A 6000-nucleotide genomic window follows, 5' to 3' on the forward strand; every position below is an offset into this window, starting at 1 on the left:
TTTATGAAATTTCCTTCTTTCTGGCAAGTTAGAAATCTGAGGGAGTGTAAGGAATTTGTGCTTACACTTTCAGCCTCTGAATGAACCAAGAGAAGAAGAGGCATTTGAAACAAAGTAGAAATGAACCCAAACCACAAAACGTAGATCTAGAACTTGACTGCAAATGTCTTCCAGTTCAATTTGGGATCCAGGCTTTGGTTCATCCAACTCTAAATATACAGGGCCAGAGGTGAAATAAAGATCCATATCTAGACTGAACTCTCAGGCCACCCCAATGTTCAGTTCTATTTGAGAGTTTTGAATCATGGATAATAAACCTCCCACTGAAGTAAGGTTCACGTTTGGTTTTAGTTCTGGCCAAAGGTGCAGTTTTGGTTCTGACCTGCGTGGTCGAAGCCACATCACTGTTAAAAGAATGTAATTTCTTTCCAGCTATTAAGAATCCACCATGGCTATCAGTTCTCTTGCCTCTCAGCATAGCCATGAGCTGGGTTCAAGAATAAATTCCCACCTCTGCCATCTCTGGGATGGTATTGCATAATTTGGTGCACTATAAAAGGTTTAAACCTTCCTTTAATAGAAACCAATATATGATATTTTAAAGACGATACTGCACAAGATGGGCAGTTGGTTTGCTCCATCATATTGTGATATGCATACGCCCTAGGACACATCCTATGAAGAACAATCACCTTGTGTTGCAGCCTAGATAGAGAGATTCATTCCCCCCATCATGGCATTCCCAGAGGGGCACAGAATTGTAAATGGTACACAATAGTCACTGCAAGAGTTCAAAGGAGAAGTTTTGCTGCTTGACTCTGATGCCCAGATTTCTAAAGATTATGTTATAGGGCATTAATTAAAAAATAAAATAAAATCATGATGAAAATGAAGCTAAGCAGAAAAAAAAATAACTAGAAAGAGTACAGAAAGAAATGGCACATTTCTCATAAACTTAACACTAGGAATTTTAACAGATGTTCTAACAAGCAATCATTCCCCCACTAAGATGATCACAGCCATAAAATAATTGGCCAACCGAGAGATAAGGAGATCCTGGGATGAAGCACTGGGAAAAGAAATTGAGAAAGCCAATTACCCCATGATAATGGCTCCTTGAGCGAGTGCTATTATGCCCTGCATTTCTAAAAATAACTAATTAAGGTTTTCATCAACTCAGTTTTTCCTACATCTATTAAAGAGGGTAGAAACACAGCTGAAACAGCTCAGCCTGCTGGTTAGGTGACAAGGGAATCAGATTTTTATCCTGAGCATGCCAAGATCTCCAAGTTGGCAGCACTGCAGACATAGCACCTCCAGGCCCTGGAGCATCATGTCAGGAAGATATAAGCCATGTAAGCCACCCCATAGTGATGTCTACTGTCCTGAGGCTCTCTCTTGTGTTAAAGTAGCAAGGGAAAAGCAAATCTGCTGGTATATGACGATGTTACATGTTTATCTGCACCCAAGGAATAGTAGTAGTGAGCTTATACTTCACATAGTGTCATGCCCTGTCATAAACAGATAGTTAAGGGTTAATCCCTTTTTTACCTGTAAAGGGTTAAGAAGTTCACCTGGCCTAGCTAACACCTGACCAGAGGAATCAATGGGGAAACAAGATGTTTCAAAAGGAAGGAGGGAAGTTTTCCTTTGTTTAAAGTCTCAGTTTCAGTCGGAGTAAAGAAGATCAAGGAACCAGCCTCTTATCAGAGTAGTAAGTTTTAGAAAGGGATAAATAGGTTTATGTTTATTTTCTTTGTAACTTGTCTTGGTGCCATTAAGGGAATTATCAAATTTGGGTATTCTTGTGTGTATTAAAGTTTTTGCCCAGGTGAACATCCTCTGTGTTTTGAATCTGTTGTCTGTGAGAGTAGCTGGTATGCTAATCTCTCCCAGAGGGTTTTCTTTTACCTTTCTTTTCTTTAATTAAAAGCCTTCTTTTTAAATACCTGATTGATTTTCTCCTTGTTTTTAGATCCAAGGGGGTTGGATCTGGATTCACAGGAGTTGGTGGGAGAAAGAGGGGAGATGGTTAATTTCTCCTTGTTTTAAGATCCAAGGGGTTTGGATCTAGGTTCACCAGGAATCTGGTGAAGTCTCTCAAGACTATCCAGGGAAGAAAAGCAGTGCTTGGGGGTGGTGGCAGCAAGACCACATCTAAGCTGGTAATTAAGCTTAGAAGTGTCCACGCAGGTCCCCACATCTGTACCCTAAAGTTCAGAGTGGGGAAGGAACCTTGACATGCCCACTGCAGGAGATGGGTGTCAGTGGTATATTGCTATGATGAAAGACTGGCCAGTGTACGTACAAAGTTAGTATTGCAGCCCAGTTTAGAAGAGAAAGGGGGAACTTGTCCATGCCATTGGTAAGCCTGAAAGGAGGGGAAAGTAAGCGAAGAAACTTAAGCAATGTTATACATTTAACACAGTAAGCTTGTTGCCACAAGAAAACCTATGGAAAAAGAACAGAATGATATTGTGTCAGCTCAGAGAAATTCACCAGTTATAGTGCTTGTTTAGTGGATGGTTGTGTCAGTCAACCCACAGCCCAGCATTTTTTCCTTTACAAAGCTTACATAGGAGCTGCCATGCTCATCAGATCAAAGGTTCCAAGACCAGAAGGAACCATTGTGATCATCTAGTCTGACCTCCCGGGTAACACAGGCCAGAGAACTGCCCCAAAATAATTCCTAGAGAGGAGTTTTCAGAAAAACATCAAATCCTGATTTTAAAGGGGTCAGTGATGGAGAATACTCCATGGCCTTTGGTAAGTTCTTCCAATGGTTAATTATTCTCATTGTTAAAAATGCACACCTGATTTCCAGTCTGAATTTGTCCAACTCAAATTCCTTTCTCTGCTAGATGGGAGAGCCCACTATTAAATGTCTGTTCCCCATGCAGGCACCTATACACTGTGATTGAGTCACCCCTTAACCTTCATTTTGTTAAACTAAATAAATTGAGTTCTTTGAGTGTATCACTATAAGCCATGTTTTCTAACCCTTTAATCATTCCCATGTCTCTTCTCTGAACCGTCTCCAATTTATCAACCTCATTCTTGAACTGTGGGCACCAGAACTGGACACAGGATTCCAGCAGCAGGCACACTACTGCCAAATACAGAAGTGAAATAACCTCTCTGCTCCTACTCGAGATTCCTCTCTTGATACATCCCAGGATCACATAGCTTTATATTGGGAGCACATGTTCAGCTGATTATCCCCCCTTCTCCCCAGATCTCACTGCTTCCCAGGATAGAGTCTCCTATTGCCTAAGGCTGGCCGACATTCTTTGTTTCTAGATCTCTATATTTATATTTAGCTGTGTTAAAACACATATTCTTGCTTGTGCCCAGTTCACCAAGCAATCCAGCTCACTCTGAATCACTGACTTGTCCAGTTCATTTTCACTCCCCCAATTTGTACTATCTGCAAACTTTATCAGTGACTATTTTATGTTTTCCTCCACGTCGTTGATAAAAAATATTAAGTAGTGCAGGGCCAACAACCGATTCCTGTGTAACTGTACTGGAAACAAACCCACCTGATGATGATTCCCTGTTTACGGTTACATTTTTAGACCTATCAGTTAGCTTGTCAGTGGTTCCTCTAGTTCAGTATGCTACCAAGAAAAGCAGCTAGTACCTGACACTTCAGATGAAGGTGTAAGGAATCATGTAGTAAATACTTAAGCCCTCAGCTGAAGTTTCTTCCTAACCGCCATTGATTAGAGTTTGGCTCAAGCCCTAAAGCATGAGTGCTTACATCCTTCTAACAGCATTTTGGGCTCTATAAGAAGGAGCACTGCCAGCAGATCAAGGGACGTGATCATTCCCCTTGTAATGAGGCAGCCTGGCTTCCAGCCACCCTGGAGGACGACGAGCCCAGCCGGAGGCCGGACTGGGCGGAGCTAAAGAGCTCTGAGCCCACCCCGCAAAGGGTCAAGCGCCGACCTGGAAGTATAAAGGCGGGCCCTCCGAGCTCAGTGAGGGCCCAGCGGCCAGAGCAAGCAGACGTCCCTCTGGGAGCTCGGGACTGGGAGACTCCTGCAACCCAGGGTAGCCGCCCAGAGTGGCCCGAACTTCCCCATGCTCACTACCCAGAGGAGCAGCCAGAGCTTCCCCGTGCTCGTTACCCAGAAGAGTCGCCGGAGCTACCCTGGCCAGACTTTCCGGAGGAGCTGCCGGATTTACCCTCCAGCCCCGGCCGGGATGAACCCATGCACCTGGACCCTGCGGAGGATGACCCCAGGATCCAGGTAAGCCCTGAGGAGGAGGCTGGAAGTAGCCTGGGGGCAGCCGACCCTTGTCTGGCTGCAGCAGAACCAGAGCCAGTGTCAGTGTGTTGCGGCCAGGATCCCCACCGACGCAGCAGCGGGTTGCCTGCCGCTGTTAGGGCCCCGGTCTGGGACGCAGAGGAGTGGGCAGGCCTGCGTCCCCCCTGCCACTCCACTCACGAGTGGCAGTGTCATAAACAGATGGTTATGGGTTAATGTCTCTTTTACCTGTAAAGGGTTAAGAAGATCAGTAAACCTGGCTGACACCTGACCAGAGGACCAATAAGGGGACAAGATACTTTCAAATCTTGGTGAGAGGGAAAGTCTTTGTTTGTGCTGTTTGTTTTGGGTGTTGTTCGCTCTTGGGACTAAGAGGGACCAAACGTCCATCCAGGCTCTCCAAATCTTTCTGAATCAGTCTCTCATGTTTCATAATTGTAAGTAATAGCCAGGGAAGGCAGATTACTCTTATTTTTGCTTTCTCAACTTGTAAATATCCCTTTTTGTTGAGAGGATTTTACCTCGGCTTGCTGTAACTTTGAGCCTAAGGCTAGAGGGGGCTCCTCTGGGCTATACGAATTTGATTACCCTGTAAAGTATTTTCCATCCTAATTTCACAGAGATGATCTTTACCTTTCTTTTTTAAGAACCTGATTGATTTTTCCTTGTTTTAAAATCCAAGGGGATTCGGTCTGGACTCACCAGGGATTGGTGGAGGGAAAGGAGGGGGGATGGTTAATTTCTCCTTGTTTTAAGATCCAAGGGGTTTGGATCCGTGTTCACCAGGGAATTGGTGAATCCTCTCAAGGCTGCCCAGGGAGGGGAAGGTTTTGGGCGGGGCGGGGGACAAGAAGTAATCCAGACACTGAAATTTCTGGATGGTGGCAGAGTTACCAGATCTAAGCTAGTAATTAAGCTTAGAAGTGTTCATGTAGGTCCCCACATCTGTACCTTAAAGTTCAGAGTGGGAAAGAAACCTTGCCAGGCAGTCTCCCCCTTGCCCCAACGCTCAGGCCCAGAAGCAGGGCCGTCCTTAACCATAGGCAGAACAGGCAGCCGCCTGGGGCACCACTAGGTCTGGGGACACCGCTCTGCTGGGAGCCCGGACAGATGGGAAGCAGTGGAGCATGTAAGAGCAGGGCTGCTGGGTCCTAGAGAAAGATGAATGCAGCACAGTCTGAGGGAGGGGATTGGCTGCTGGGGTCTCTGGGAAGGAACTCACCTGCAGGGTTACCGAGATGTCCCAATTTTATAGGGGCAGTCCCAATTTTGAGTCTTTTCTTATATAGGCTCCCTATCCCTCCCACCACTCCCTGCCCGATTTTTCAAAAATTTTGCTGTCTCTGGTTTCACCTAGGTGGGGGTAATTGGTACTAAGCAAAGCTCAATATCCAGGACTGCCCATAAAATCAGGACATTCCTGGATCTGGTCAACCGCTAGCTGGGGAGCGCTTCTCCCGTCGGGCCTGGCGAGGACGATCCATCTCATTCCAGGGGAGGCTGCACAGGGCAGGATGAGCTGCTGTGGCTACATGGGTGCGACCCATCCCTGGGATCAGAATGCTGTGCTAACTTCCCAGGGTCTGTTGGGCTGGGAGGTGGTGCCACGCATTGGCGTGTGATTGAATCTGAGGGTTTGCTGCTGCTGTTGCCACTCTGGGCACCCAAGGGGTGGATTTGGGGTCTGCAATGGTTTTTGGTTTCCACCATATCTCTTCTCCTCCTA

At 45.9% G+C, this 6000-nt stretch overlaps 1 protein-coding gene across 1 annotated transcript in view; it reads right to left on the reverse strand.

The window, feature by feature from the left end:
• The window catches only part of TRPM8 (transient receptor potential cation channel subfamily M member 8), a 91221-nt gene that overhangs the window by 53542 nt on the left and 31679 nt on the right, over positions 1–6000 (reverse strand). The window lies entirely within an intron of this gene.

Source organism: Chelonoidis abingdonii, chromosome 10 (genome assembly GCF_003597395.2).
Source record: "Chelonoidis abingdonii isolate Lonesome George chromosome 10, CheloAbing_2.0, whole genome shotgun sequence".
Classification (NCBI taxonomy): Eukaryota; Metazoa; Chordata; order Testudines; family Testudinidae; genus Chelonoidis; species Chelonoidis abingdonii.